The following is a 16411-nucleotide window of genomic DNA, read 5'->3' on the forward strand; positions in this document are numbered from 1 at the left end:
AAAAGCCATACAGGGCAAACCCACAGCAAATGCAACTCTTCAAGGTGAAAAACTCAGAGCTGTTCCTTGAAGATCAGGAACAAGACAAGGGTCACCACTCTTGCCACTTTTATTCAACTTCATTTAGGAAGTCCTGGCTGCAGCTACTACAGAAGAAAAGGCAATAAAAGGAAGCCAAATTGGAAAAGAAGTAAACTCTCACTGTTTGCAGATCACATGATACTACAGATAGAAAATCCTAAATATGCTATCAGAAAACCACTAGAACTCATCAATGAATTTGGCAAAGTTTCAGGACACAAAAGTAATACAAAGAAATCTCTTGTATGTACTAACTAACTAACTGAATAACTAACACATATATACTGCTACTGCTGCTGCTGCTAAGTCGCTTCAGTCGTGTCCGACTCTGTGCGACCCCATAGACGGTAGCCCAGCAGGCTCCCCGGTCCCTGGGATTCTCCAGGCAAGAACACTGGAGTAGGTTTCCATTTCCTTCTCCAATGCATGAAAGTGAAAAGTGAAAGTGAAGTCGTTCAGTCATGTCCTACCCTCAGCAACCCCATGGACTGCAGCCTACCAGGCTCCTCTGTCCATGGGATTTTCCAGACAAGAGTACTGGAGTGGGGTGCCATCGCCTTCTCCTACATATATTCTAACAATGAAAAATCACAGAAGAGATTAAGTAAACAATCTTATTTACCATCAGAAGAATAAAATACCTAAGAATAAACTTAGCTAATGAGGCAAATGATTTGTTCTTGGAAAACTATGATACTGATGAAAAAAATCAAAGAAGACACAAACAGATGGAGATCTACCACGTTCTTGGATTGGAAGAATCAATATTGTGAAAATGACTATGCTACCCAAAGCAATCTATAAATTCAATGCAATTGCTACCAAATTACCAACAGCATTTTTCATAGAACTAGATAAAAAATCCTACAATTTGTAGGGAAACATAAAGACACTGACTAGCCAAAGCAATCTTGAGAAAAAAAGAATGGAGCAGAAGGAATTAAAATCCCTGACTTCAGATATACTACAAAGCTTCAATAATCTAAATATTATAAAGAGTATAGAGAGTATAGTCATGGCACAAAAACAGAAAAATAGATCAATGGAACAAGATAGAAAGCCCAGAGATTAAACTCCTGCCCCTATGGTCACCTAATACATGACAAAGGAGGCAAGAGAATACAGTGGAGAAAGGACAGTCTTTTCAATAAGTAGTGCTCAGAAAACTGGACAGCTATATGTAAAAGAATGAAATTAGAATACTCCCTAACACCACACACACAAACAAACACAAAATGTACTAAACACCTAAATGTAAGACTGAACACTGTAAAACGCCTAGAAGAAAGCATAGGCAGAACACATAAATTGACATAAATTGCCACAAGCTGTTTTCTCACCCACCTCTTAGAGAAAAGGAAATAGAAACAAAAATAAACATATAGGACCTAGTTAAAAGCTTTTGCACAGCAAAGGAAACCATAAACAAAACAAATAGACAATCCACAGAATGCAAGAAAATATTTGCAAACAATGTGACCAACAAAGTATTAGTCTCTAAAATTTATAAACACCTCATGAAGCTCCATATCAAAACAAAAAGCAAACAACCCAATCAAAAAATGGGTGGAAGATCTAAACAGACATTTCTTCAAAGAAGACATACTGATGACCAAAAAAGCACATGAAGAAGTGATTAACATCACTCTTCATCAGAGAAATGCAAATCAAAATTACAATGAGGTATCACCTCACACAGGCCAAAATGGCCATCAAAAAATCTACAATCAAGAAATGCTGAAGAGGATGTGGAGCAACAGGAACACTATTATACCACTGGTGGAAATATAAATTGGTACAGCCACTATGTAGCACAGTATGAGATACCTTAAAAAACACAATGTTCGATAAAGCTAAAAGCTGGTTCTTTGAGAAGGTAAACAACATTGAAAAATCATTTAGCCAGATTCATCAAGAAAAAAGGGAGATGACTCAAATCAGTAAAATTAGAAAAAAAAAAAAAGAGTTACAATAGACAACACAGAAATACAAAGCATAAGAGACTATCAGAAGAAACTATATGCCAATAAAATGGACAACTTGGAAGAAATGGACAAATTCTTAGAAAAGTATAACCTTCCAAAACTGAACCAGGACGAAATAGGAAATATGAATAGACCAACCACAAGCACAGAAATCCAAACTGTAATAAAAGATCTTCCAACAAACAAAAGCCCAGGACCAGATGGCGTCACAAATGGAATTCTACCAAAAGTTTAGAGAAGAGCTAACACCTATCCTGCTCAAACTCTTCCAGAAAATTGCAGAGGAAGGAAAACTCCCAAGCTCATTCTTCAAGGCCACCATCACCCTGATATCAAAATCAGACAAAGATGTGACAAAAAAATTACAGACCAATAACACTGATGAACACAGGTGCAAAAATACTCAACAAAACTCTAGCAAACAGGATCCAACAACATATTTAAAAAATCATACATCAGGCCAAGTTGATTTTATCCCAGGGATGCAAAGAGTCTTCAATATATGCAAATCAATCAATGTGATACATCATATTAACAAATTGAAAGATTAAAAACCGTATGATCATTTCAAAAGGTGCAGTGAAAGCCTTCAACAAAATTAAAGACCCATTTATGATAAAAAAAAAAAAAAATCTCAGAAAGCAGATACAGAATGAACATGCCTCAACATAATAAAGGCCATATATGACAAACCCACAGCAAACATTATCCTCAAGGGTGAAAAACTGAAAGCATTTCCTCTAAAATCATGAAAAAGGCAAGGTTGCCTACTCTCACCACTATTATTCAACATAGTTTTGGAACTCTTAGCCATAGCAATCAGAGAAGATAAAGATATAAAAGGAATCCAGACTAGAAAAGAAGTAAAACTCACTCTTTGCAGATGACATAATTCTCTACACAGAAAACCCTAAAGATGCCACCAAAAATTATTAGAGTTAATTAATAAAATTGTAAAGTCACATGATATAAAACTAATACACAGAAATCCCTTGCATTCCTATACAATAACAATGAAACATCAGAAATACAAATTAAGGAAATAATCCTATTCACCATTACAATAAAAAGAATAAAATACTTAGGAATAAATTTACCCAAAGAGAAAAAAGACTTGTATGCAGAAAGCTATAAGACACTGATGAAAGAAATCGAAGATAACACAAACAGATGGACAGATATGCAATGTTCTTGGATTGGAAGAATCAATATAGTGAAAATGACTGTATTACCCAAAGCAATCTATTGATTCAATGCAATCCCCATTAAATTGCCAAAAGTCTTTTTCACAGAACTAGAGAAAATAATTTCACAACTTGTATGGAAACACAAAAGACCCTGAATAACCAAAGCAAAGCAAAAAAAAAAAAAAAAAGAACTGGAGGAATCAGCCCTCCCGAATTCAGACTATACTACAGATCTACAGTCATCAAACTTACATTAGTGCATGTAAAATAGACAGCCAATGGGGATTTGCTATATGACTCAAGGAACTCAAACAGGGGCTCTGTAACAAACTAGAGAGGAGAATGAGAAGGGAGATGGGAGAGAGGTTCAAGATGGAGGGGGACATCTGTATACCTATGGCTGATTCATGTTGAGGTTTGGCAGAAAACAACAAAATTCTGTAAAGCAATTAACCTTCAATTTAAAATAAATAAAATTTTAAAAAGTATGATACTGGCACAAAAACAGAATATAGACCAATGGAACAAGACAGAAAGTGCAGAGATAAGCCTACGCACCTATGAACAGTTTATCTTTGACAAAGGAGGCAACAATACACAATGCAAAAAAGACAGCCTCCTCAACAAGGTTTGCTGGAAAAAAAACAAAAAAAACTGGTAAACTACACGGAAAAGAATGAAATTAGAAAACTTCCTAACACCAAACACAAAAATAAACTCAAATGGATTAAAGATCTTAAGGTAAGACCTTAAAACTTAAAACTCTTAGAGGAAACCATAAAACTCTTAGAGGAAAACATAGGTAGAACACTCTCTAATATAAATCACTGCAAAATCCTCTATGATCTACCTCTTAGAGTAAGGAAAATAAATACAAAAATAAACAAATGGGACATAATTAAACTTAAGATCTTGCACAAAGAAGGAAACTACAAGCAAGGTGAAAAGACAACCCTCAGAATGGGAGAAAATATCAAACAAAACATCTAACAAAGAATTAATCTCCAAAATATAAGGCAGTTCATGCAACTCAATACCAGAAAAAGAAACCACCAAATCAAAAAGTGGGCAGAAGACCTAGACAGATATTTCTTCAAAGAAGACATACAGATGACTAATCATATGAATGATACTCAACATCACTCATTACTGGAGAAATGCAAATCAAAACTACAGTGAGATACCACCTCACAGTGGTCAGAAAGGCAATCATAAAAATATCTCCAAATAATAAATGCCAGATTGGGTGTGGAGAAAAGGGAACCCTCTTATAGTGTTGGAGGGAATGCAAACTGATAAAACTACTATGAAGACAGTATTGAGATTCCTTAAAAAACTAGGAATAAAACTACCATATGACTCAGCAGTCCCACGGCTGGGCATATACCCTGAGGAAACCATAACTGAAAAAGACACATATACCCTGATATTCATCTGTTCGTTGCAGCACTATTTACAATAGCTAGGGCATGGAAGCCATCTAGATGTCCATCAACAGATAAATGGATAAGGAAGTTGTGGTATATATACACAACGGAATATTACTCAACTATAAAAAGGAATGCATTTGAGTCAGTTTTTAGAACTGGATGAACCTATAATAATGAACCTATTATACAGAGTGAAGTCAGAAAGAGAAAAACAAATATCATATATTAATGCACATATATGGAAGAGGTGCCAAGAACACACAGAAGAACTATACAAAAAAGATCTTCATAATCCAGATAATCATGATGCTGTGATCACTCATCTAGAGCCAGACATCCTAGAATGCAAAGTCAAGTGGGCCTTAGGAAGCATCACTACGAACAAAGCTAGTGGAGGTGATGGAATTCCAGTTGAGCTGTTTCAAATCCTGAAAGATGATGCTGTGAAAGTGCTGCACTCAATATGCCAGCAAATTTGCAAAACTCAGCAGTGGCCACTGGAAAGGGTCAGTTTTCATTCCAATCCCAAAGAAAGACAATGCCAAAAAATGTTCAAACTACCACACAATTGCACTCATCCCACACGTTAGTAAAGTAATGCTCAAAATTCTCCAATCCAGGCTTCAAATGTACATGAACTATGAACTTCCAGATGTTCAAGCTGGTTTTAGAAAGGGCAGAGGAACCAGAGATCAAATTGCCAACATCCATTGGATCATCAGAAAAGGAGAGGGCAGTTAAAGAAAAACATCTATTTCTGCTTTATTGACTATGCCACTGCCTTTGACTTGGAGAAGGAAATGGCAACCCACTCCAGAATTCTTGCCTGGAAAATCCCATGGACAGAGGAGCCTGGCAGGCTACAGTCCATGGGGTCGCAAGAGTATGACATGACTTAGTGAATAAACCACCACTCACCAGCATTTGACTGTATGGATCACAACAAACTGTGGAAAATTCTTCAAGAGATGGGAATATCAGACCACCTGACCTGCCTCCTGAGAATCTGTATGCAGGTCAAGAAGCAACAGTTAGAACTGTATATGGAACAACAGACTGGATCCAAATAGGGAAAGAAGTATGTCAAAGCTGTATATTGTCAGCCTGCTTATTTAATTTATATGCAGAGTATGTCATGCAAAATGACAAGCTGGATGAAGCACAAGCTGGAATCAAGATTGTCAGGAGAAATATCAATAACCTCAGATATGCAGATGACACCACCCTTATGCCAGAAAGCGAAGAAGAAAGAACTAAGAGCCTCTTGATGAAAGTGAAAGAGGAGTTAAAAAATTGGCTTAAAACTCAACATTCAGAAAACTAAGATAATGTCATCTGGTCCTATCATTTCATGGCAAATAGATGGGGAAACAATGGAAACAGTGAGAAACATTATCTTTTTGGGCTCCAAAATCACTGCTGACATGGACTGCAGTCATGAAATTAAAAGATGCTTGCTCCTTGGAAGAAAAGTTATGACTAACTTTGACAGCATATCAAAAAGCAGAGACATTACTTTGCCAATAAAGGTCCGTCTAGTCAAGGCTATGGTTTTTCCAGTAGTCATATATGGATGTGAGATTTGGACTATAAATGAAGCTGAGCACCAAAGAATTGATGCTTTTGAACTGTGGTGTTGCAGAAAACTCTTGGGATCCCTTGGACTACAAGGAGATCCAAGCAGTCCATTCTAAAAGAAATCAATCCTGAATATTCATTGGAAGGACTGATGCTGAAGCTGAAACTCCAATACTTTGGCCACCTGATGCAAAGAACTAACTCATTGGAAAAGACCCTGATGCTGGGAAATATTGAAGATGGGAAGAGAAGGGGAAAAAAGAGGATGATATGGTTGGATGGCCTCACTGACTCAATGAACATGAGTTTGAGTAGGCTCCGGGAGTTGGTGATGGACAGTGAAGTCTTGTATGCTGCAGTCCATGGGGACATGACTGAGTGACTGAACTGAACTGATTCAATCTAGGATGATAATACTGACAGTCCTACATGCAGGGCAGCAAAGGAGATACAGACATAAATAACAGACTTTTGGACACAATGGGAGAAGGAGAGAGTGGGATGATTTGAGAGTATAGCATTGAAACTTTTTACCATATGTAAAATAAATAACTTCCCTGGGCTTCCCTGGTGGCTCAGATGGTAAAGCATCTGAGGAAATGCAGGAGACCCATGTTCAATCCCTGGGTTGGGAAGATCCCCTTGAGAAGGAAATGACTACTGCCCCCCAGTATTCTTACCTGGAGAATTTTCATGGACAGAGGAGCCTAGTCGGCTATGATCCCTGGGTCACAAAGAATGGGAAATGGCTGAGTGACTAAGACTAACTAACTCAAATAATAAACCACTAGAAGTTTCAGGTATGATGCAGGAAACCCAATGCTAGTGCTCTGTGCCAACCTGGAGGGGTGGAGAGGGCAGGGAGGTTGAAGGAGGTTCAGGAGGGAAGATCACAGGTATGCCTATGGCCAATTCATGTTGATATATGGCAGGGGCCATCACAATATTGTAAAGTAATTATCCTCCAATTAAACTAAATGAATAATTTGTTTTAAAGAACCTAAAAATAAGCTACTATATGACCCAGCAATCCCACTCCTGGGTGTATATCCAGAGAAAACCACAATGAGAAAAGATACATATACCCAGATACTCATTGCAGCCCTATTAACAATAGCCAGGACATGGAAGCAGTCTAAATGTCCATTGACAGAGGAATATATTAAGATGTGGTACATATACACAATGGATTGCTGCTGCTGCTGCTAAGTCACTTCAGTCATGTCCAACTCTGTGCGACCCCTTAGATGGCAGCCCACCAGGCTCCCCTGTCCCTGGGACTCCCCAGGCAAGAATACTGGAGTGCGTTGCCATTTCCTTCTCCAATGCATGCATGCATGCTAAGTCTCTTCATTCAAGTCTGACTCTGTGCAACCCTATGGACAGTAGCCCACCAGGCTTCTCCATCCACAGGATTCTCCAGGCAAGAATACTGGAGTGGGTTGCCATTTCTTTCTCCCATACAATGGATTACTCAGCCATAAAAAAAAAGAACAAAATAATGCCATTTGCAGCAACATATATGAACCTATAGATTGTCATACTAAATGAAGTAAGACAGAGAAAGACAAATATTATATAATATCACTTGTCTATGGATGCTAAAGAAATGCTACAAGTGAATCTATTTACAAAATAGAAATAGAGCCACAGATATAGAAAATAAACCTATTACCAAGGAGAAAGGGAGGGGGAAAGATAAATTGGGAGACTGGGGTTGACATATACAAAATACTATATATAAAATAGATAAGTGATAGCAACCTACTGTAATAGCACAGGTAACTCTACTCAGTACTCTGTAATACCTATATGGGAATAGAATCTAAAAAAGAGTGGATATATGTACATGTATAACTGATTCACTTTGCTGTTTAGCAAAAACTAATGTAACACTGTAAATCAATTGTACTCTAGTCAAAATTAATTTTAAAAAGTATCACAGGAAACACTTTGAACTATGTATGCAGACGGATGTCAGCTAGAGTTATTACGGGGATCATTTTGCTGTATTTACAAATATCTAATTCTCAATGTTGTATACCTGAAACTGATAGTGGTTTATGTCAGTTCTTGTTGTTGTTTAGTCTCTGTTGTGTCCAACTCTTTTGCAGCTCCATGGGCTGTAGCCCACAAGGCTCCTCTGTCCATGGAATTTCCCGGGCAAGAACATCTGAATGGGTTGCCATTTCCTTCTCCAGGGGAATCTTCCTGACCAGATTCTTACCAACTGAGCCACCAGGGAAGCCCTTATATCAATTATACCTCAATAATAAACCATTTGAAAAATTGGAAAAACATTTAAAAATTCATAAGTCAAATTGTTGATAGCTTGAAATTGGCCATGGTGGGGGACATATGCCTCAGAAACCAGCAGACACTATAAATTAGGATTTTTTTCCCTCAGAGAGTTAGCCTACCAGCACACCACTACCCGTTCTCTTCCTTTTAAAAGTACATACACACATATACACGTGTGTGTGTGTGTGTGAGAGTGTGTGGAGCACTTCATTTCTTATAAGCAATAGCCTTTGAATGATCTGATCATTCTTCTTTCCACAAAGAGACATTTACTCTGGTAAACTGCCATAGGTCCCTTAGGGAAATGTGAAGTGATCAGTATTACATAAATGTTGGGTTTTGTAGGGTTCTTCCTCAAGAAAACACAGCCACCCCTTTAACTGATTGGCTGTAAGACTGAGAACTGAGACAACTGTAAATACTAGGGGAGGGTTTCGTTATTTTCCATTATAGTGAAATATATCATCTACATTTTTGATATTTTTTTAATTTTTAAAATCATGACATACTATTTGAAATTTAGAAAAAAGTTACAAGGATAGTATAAAGCTCTCTTGTTTGTCCCAATTGTTTATATTTTGCTTTCACTGAATTTTTATAGTCTTTCTCTCTCCATGTGTGTATGTATTTTTTCTGAATTATTTAAGTGAAAGTTGGAGATAAAATATTTATGTTACCATGGATATGTTAGATGTTTATTTCTTAAGAACAAGGATGTTCTCTTAATAACCATAACTCTCAAAATAAAAATTGACAGTAATATAATTCTGTTATTTAATCCAGAGACCATATTTCATGATCTTTATGTGGTCTCAGTAATACTTTTCATAGCTGTTATATTTTCTGGTCCAGAATTTAGATGTGCAAGAACACATGTTGCATTTAGGTATTCTTTCTCCTTAGTCTCCATTACTCTGAAAGAGTTCCACAGGTTTTCTGTCTTCTGAATTTGACTTTTGTGAAAAGTAGAGGTGTCACAGCAAGAAGTTTTTCTATATTTTTACTTGATGTTTTAGCTTGAATATAGTACACATCCATGCTTGCATGTAAATCAGTATGAACTTTTGGACCTTGGTTTCTTGAATAAGTTAAAATCTATTGCTATCATTGTTTATTTTCTGATGTTCCTAAAGTGACCAATATAAGCCCCCCAATCTAATCCCTGGGTCCTTTTGAGATGTCCCATCATTCTTAGAACACTTTCTTATTTTCTAGAAAAACAAAATGTTCCGATCTCATGTACCTTCCCTTCCTTAACCCTCAAATCAGGTTTTTTCCCCTTAATGAGTCTGCTGTTGCTAAGTTGTTTCAGTCGTGTCCGACTCTGTGCGACCCCATAGACGGCAGCCCACCAGGCTCCCCTGTCCCTGGGATTCTCCAGGCAAGAACACTGGAGTGGGTTGCCATTTCCTTCTCCAATGCATGAAAGTGAAGAGTGAAAGTGAAGTCGCTCAGTTGTGTCCGACTCCTAGCGACCCCATGGACTGCAGCCTACCAGGCTCCTCCATCCATGGGATTTTCCCATGGAGTGGGGTGCCATTGCCTTCTCTGCTTAATGAGTCAAGGTTCCTTTTAGCGGAGAATTATATTTAGAAACAAATATTTGACTTGTAGGGCTTCCCCTGTGGCCCAGCAGTAAAGAATCCACCTGCAATGCAGGAGAAGCAAGAGATTTGGGATTGACCCCTGGGTCAGGAAGATCCCCTGGAGGAGGAAATGGCAACCCTCTCCAGTATTCTTGCCTGGAAAATCCCATGGCCAGAGGAGCCTGGCAGGCTAGAGTCCATGGGCTCACAAAGAGTCGGACATGACTTAGGGACTAAACAACAGTATTTTACCTGTAGATATTTTTATTGTTATTGGTGTATAATTGCTTATAGATCTCCTCAACAGATGGGGCAAGGAAAAGAAAATAACTACTTACCCAACCCTTTCCCTAGACATGATATTTCTTTAGTGAGGCCTTGCAGAGACTTGCCCCTAGTTATTTCTCTAGAAACAAAAAAAGTAAGGTTTTAAGAATGGCAAGAATCATATTTAAAGTAACTGCAGCATTTGAGGACTTTGCATATTTTAAACTTTGAAGAAACCAGTTTCTGTTTGTAGTAGACTAATAATGACATAGGAGAAGGCAATGGCACCCCACTCCAGTACTCTTGCCTGGAGATTCCCATGGACCGAGGAGCCTGGTGGGCTGCAGTCCATGGGGTCGCTAAAAGTCAGACACGACTGAGCGACTTCACTTTCACTTTCCACTTTGATGCATTGGAGAAGGAAATGGCAACCCATTCCAGTGTTCTTGCCTGGAGAATCCCAGGGACAGGGAAGCCTGGTGGGCGGCCGTCTATGGGGTCACACAGAGTCGGACACGACTGAAGTGACTTAGCAGCAGCAGCAATAATGACATAAAAATTTTAAATTGACTGTTTTTCTCTCTGGAATAAGAGGCTCTGAAAGCTATTTTCTACAAGTATTTGAAATCAGAATTTCAAAATTGTTGGAAATGACAAAAATGACCCTAAATATTGTCTATTTTACAAGTAAGTATACTAAGACAAAAAATGCTACTTGTTTACAACCTTTGGATTATGAGTGGTAGAATTCCAAAAGATTATTTGCTTGCCTTAATAGTTATTTGTTTAGTACATTTTCTCTTCACAATGGCTATTGTATGTTACATACTGAACGATTGCATGACTGTTTCAGAGACATTATTTTCTTTGTACATAAGACAAACATAACCTCTTCTGCTTTAAATATTATGTATTTGATTGTAAAGTCACATAACTTAATTCTGGGTGGAATTGATGTCTATATGACACACATCACCTGGTTACAAAAGGAAAGTGCAGTTGGCAAGAGAATTGCTGGTTCACAGCTATATAGATATAAATATTATGAACGCAGTAAAGTTTTATCTGGGGGTCATTTTGGTCTCCTACACATTGGCTGTTTTCAATCTGCACTGCATTTTAATGTCATCAGACACTTTTCTACCTCTTCTCCAGAAAAATTGATGGCAATATATTTGTAGTGAAACCTCCAGGGCCAATTTTATTCTTCACACCCACATATTCTCTTTCCACAATTACTCTATAAATCTTTGTTTTCCTTGTTTATGCAGAGCTCTCTGACACTATGCTTCAGTGACTTCTTTAGATTTCTTCCTGCTTGGTAATACTTTTTGCTAGCGGCTCTCCAAGGACCATGAGAATATCTGGGAAATGTAATTTCTATGGAGAAGCACAAACTTTGCTTTATACCCTTCTGAATAAAGATTTCTAGTAGCAGAGTTAATTGATTCAAATAACAGACCTGGGTTGTATATTTTAAAAATAAGGCACACACATATATACACATACATATGTAGAGAAGGAAAAGGCAACCCACTGTAGTATTCTTGCCAGAAAATTCCCACGGACAAAGGAGCCTGGTGTGCTACAGTCGATGGGGTTGCAAAGAGTGGGACGCAACTGAGCACGCTTGCATGCACAGAATTCATGAAACATTTCTAGTTCCAAGGATAACAATTTGATTATCCATATATAGGAATGTGGAATGATGTTTAGGTAAGTGTCAGTTTAAACAGTGAGTTCAAAATTGTACAGATTGTAAAGAATCTATATTTACCCATACTATATAAGGATATAATTACGATTTTGAATGTTAGAGATGTAAGAGATCACAGAACAATAAGCGGTCTATTTCTTATTCCTTAATAGATAGATGGGGCCCCAGCTGAAAACAGAGATATTCTAAAGAGACCAACAAACAACTGGAGATATAACTACTTTTTAGGATTTGCTAAGAGGCTATACGGTGAGCCCTGGCACACTCAACTATTAGCCAACCATAATCATCTCCCTCGTTCTGATCATTTCTTGCCCGTTGCAGAGAAAAGGAGGAATGAAAGTGTAGATTGTGTTTCTGCTCCTACTTCAAATTCCTTAAGCCATGGGTCTTGTCTAAGATGGAGAGCAGAATAAATCAGGTGTATTTGCATCAATTGGAATCATGTTCTTTTTTACTGAAGTATGGTTGATTTACAATTTGTGTTAATTTTTGCTATACCGCAAAGTGATTCAGTTATACATATTCACATATTCTTTTTATATTCTTTTCCATTATGGTTTATCATGGGATATTAAATATAGTTCCCTGTTCTATATAGTAAGAGCTTATTTATCCATTGAAAACATGTCATTTTACCACTAAATCCTTCAATTTTTAAATCTTAAGAATAAAAAAATTCCCTTATATAATGATTGGTTAATGATCAAGACCAAGATATTTAACATTTTACATAATTCCCTATACACACACATATGTCATTATGTTGTGAAATATCTCAGTATGAATTTGAGGTTTATGATCAGTTTCATCTATTACATTTTTGTCAGGAATATCACAGGAATCAGGAATATGACAGAAGGCATCACAAAATATCACAGAAGGCAAAAGGCATGTGATATTAATTTGATCATATAGTTAAAAGGTTATCTTCAAAGTTTATCTACTATGAAGTCACTGTATTTCCCTTTCCCCTTCATAATTAATACTTTGTGGGGAGTACTTTGAAACTATGTAAATGTCATTTTTCTTAGCAAAACTGTACTCTCAATCACTTAAGCACTCACTGATTTTTCTAATTTCATCACTATTTCTATTTTTTTAATTGTAGGAATGAATTTATTTGCTTCAAGCATACTAGTTAACAACTGTTTACAAACTTGGGAAAGAAAATCAATTCTAATCTTCCACTTAACAAACAACTCTTACTTCTTGAACCCAATTGTATACACAGTGCTGAAATGAACCAACTATCTACTGATGAGACAGTTTTAAATTAATGTATCTATTTAACAAACATATTTTGTGTGTCAGGCACTATAGCTCCTGGGTGATAAGTGAATAAAAAACAGACATGATTCTGTACTTTGAAGTTTTCTGTCTACGGAAGGAAACAGTTACTAAATGAACAGTCACAGACATAAATATAGAGCTTTATTTTGGTGAGAATGACACAGGACAGATGCCTGGTACAAGGAGGGTAATGCAGTAGAGGGGCTGACTGCATTAGCGAGAATCCTTCCCTGTTGAAAGGATGACTGATCATAAATCTGAAGGATAAGGGGGCATTAATTCTGAGTGGGAGAGGAAAGAGCCTTTCAGGCAGGTGCACAGGCCCTGCAATTGGAGAGACCGTGGTACTGTTGGAGAATTGAAAGGACAATGTATTTTGACCTAAAGGACAAAGGCAATCAGATGTCTATGATCAAGATCTAAATTCATCCTCTTGTAATACTTTAAGCTGCCTTTTTAGTTTTGCTTTCATTCATCCATCCGTTCATTCAGGCATTCAACAAATGGTTATTCCATATTATTATTCTATAGCAGGTGCTGTGTTAGGTACAGATACAACAGTGAATAAGTCCACAGACCCTGGTCCTGAAGATCTCACAGGAAAAGAGGAAAGGATGCCTAGGTACTATGGGATCACAGCGGAAAAGCATCCACCTTGGTTTCCTGTCGCCTATCTGTCTATAGCCCTCAGGGCCTTTCTGGCATGCTTAGTAACCAGTCTGCCTCCTACTGCCTCTAGCTACCTGTTTCTCTGCAACTTTGTACGTAGAAATAATGGTTGTTTATTAAACATCTCTGTGCCAGGGATTTAGGTCTCAGTGTAGTACAGGCAACCCTACAGGGTGATTAAAACAATGCCAACTTTACAGATAAAGAAACAGATTAAGAAAAACATTCCTTTTCTCTGTTTTCTATCTTTTGAGTGGTAACCACTGTCCATCTAGCTGCCCAAACCAGAAAACCAAAAGACATTTTTAACATCTCTCCCTCTACCTTACCTCAAGTTAGATGCCAAGTCCTATAAATTCCAGCTGCCTAACAGCCATAGAGTATGTCCCCATGCACCCATTCACACTGCTACTAGTTTAACTTGGGCCATTGTCATCTATCAGCAATGTTCCTGCAGTAGCTTCTTAGTGAATATTCTGTGCTTCATGTTGACATGAATATGGTCATACTAAAGTACAGATTTGTACATCCTAAAGTAGAGGCCCTGATGCTGGGAAAGATTTAAGGCAGGAGAAGAAGGAGACAACAGAGGACAAGATGGTTGGATGGCATCACCAACTCGATGGATGAGTTTGAGCAGGCTCCGGGAGATGGTGAGGGACAGGGAAGCCTGGCGTGCTGCAGTCCACAGGCTTGCAAAGAGTTGGACACAACTGAATGACAACAAAGTACAGGCTTAATCATGCCGATGCCCTGCTTAATGTCCTTGAGTGGGTCTCCATGACTCTTAAAGGAAAAAAGTCCAAGATGTTTAACTCAGCCTATAGGACACTTTAGGCTACTACCTACCTCTTTACCTTCATTTCATGTAGTCACGATTTCACAGTCTACACCAGTATCCTCAGTGAAGCTCACCAAGTATTCCTTTGCCTCTGGAGCACCATTTCTCTATCTGTAAACAGTCTTCCTCAAGGAACAACCCTTTTTTCTTTCCTGTCTGCATGGCACCATGGATTCTTGTTTTATTCAATAGATTTTAATTTCTTATTGTTATTTATATATTTTGATGTTCAAAATAGCCTAGCATTTTAAATTGTTTGTAGTTCTTTTCTAATGGTAAAATTTACAGATAATGAAATATTCAAATGTTAAATGTAATTTTTTTTGACGAATGCATACACCTATGTAACACACATCTCTATCAAGACATAGAATATTTTCATACCCTATAGGGTTCCCTCCAGCCCCTTCCCAGAGGAGATAAATCAGAAATAATATTATTTTAATTTAAATTAGAATTTTAATTTCAATGCATTTTAATAACTAGCCTACCTGAAAAATTGTGAGTTGTTTTCAAAGATATAGGATAAAATGTCTGTTCATTAGTTTGATAGCACATGTGAAATATTTTGTTTACTACATTACTGAAAAATATACAATTATTCAAAGTTTGACTTCAATAACTAATTTTGTTTCTCTACAGATGAAAGTACTGGAGCTGAAGGAGAATCCAGGCTTATCCAAGTTTACAAAGCTGCTTTGTACTATCAATAGGATTAAAGTCATATATTTTGACATATAACTTGAAAATCGTTTTAGTATCCTTTGAAAACAGAAGTCTAATTCAACTCTAGTTTTGAAAAGCAAAACAGAATGCAGGTTATCTGTTCAAGCTATGACTTTCTAAAAAGTTCCAACAAGATCTCATTCATTTTCTCACCAATAAACCACTGGACACAGAATAAGATTAAAAATTTGCAGTGAAAAAAGCCTAGATTGACAGATAATTTAATGAGAGAATGTGAAGGAAACTAACATACATTATAAAGCAGATTGAATTTATTAACTATCATATCACATCAGATCAGTCACTCAGTCATGTCCGACTCTTTGCGATCCCATGAACTGCAGCACGCCAGGCCTCCCTGTCCATCACCAACTCCCGGAGTTCACTGAGACTCACGTCCATTGAATCAGTGATGCCATCCAGCCATGTCATCCTCTGTCGTCCCCTTCTCCTCCTGCCCCCAATCCCTCCCAGCATCAGAGTCTTTTCCAATGAGTCAACTCTTTGCATGAGGTGGCCAAAGTACTGGAGTTTCAGCTTTAGCATCATTCCTTCCAAAGAAATCCCAGGGCTGATCTCCTTCAGAATGGACTGGATGGAGATCTGTTTATGCTTCAATACATGATAAACTCTGGGTTTGCTTCATGAAACAGAATGTGATAGGTGTTGCCAATTTATTACCAATTCTTCACTCCCTCTGTGTAATAGAATTAACTGATGCATGTTCCGAGTTGGCTTTGCAGTAGGTAG

The 16411-nt window shown here is 37.5% G+C and overlaps 1 long non-coding RNA gene across 6 annotated transcripts in view; it reads left to right on the plus strand.

Moving 5' to 3' along the window:
• The window catches only part of LOC147371336 (uncharacterized), a 261709-nt gene extending 246025 nt beyond the window's left edge, over positions 1–15684 (plus strand). For 3 of the 6 annotated variants that reach the window (XR_015163482.1, XR_015163477.1, XR_015163470.1), the window contains one exon: positions 15578–15684. This is a non-coding gene — a long non-coding RNA (uncharacterized LOC147371336). Of the gene's footprint in view, positions 1–8375; positions 9069–15577 lie in introns of those variants that run through there. The other 3 variants (XR_015163485.1, XR_015163480.1, XR_015163473.1) reach the window with 3 other exon arrangements.
• Positions 15685–16411: the final 727 nt, after the last annotated feature.

Source organism: Bos grunniens, chromosome 5 (assembly GCF_055505025.1).
Source record: "Bos grunniens cultivar Pamir isolate PY7600 chromosome 5, Bosgru_T2T1.0, whole genome shotgun sequence".
Taxonomy (NCBI): Eukaryota; Metazoa; Chordata; class Mammalia; order Artiodactyla; family Bovidae; genus Bos; species Bos grunniens.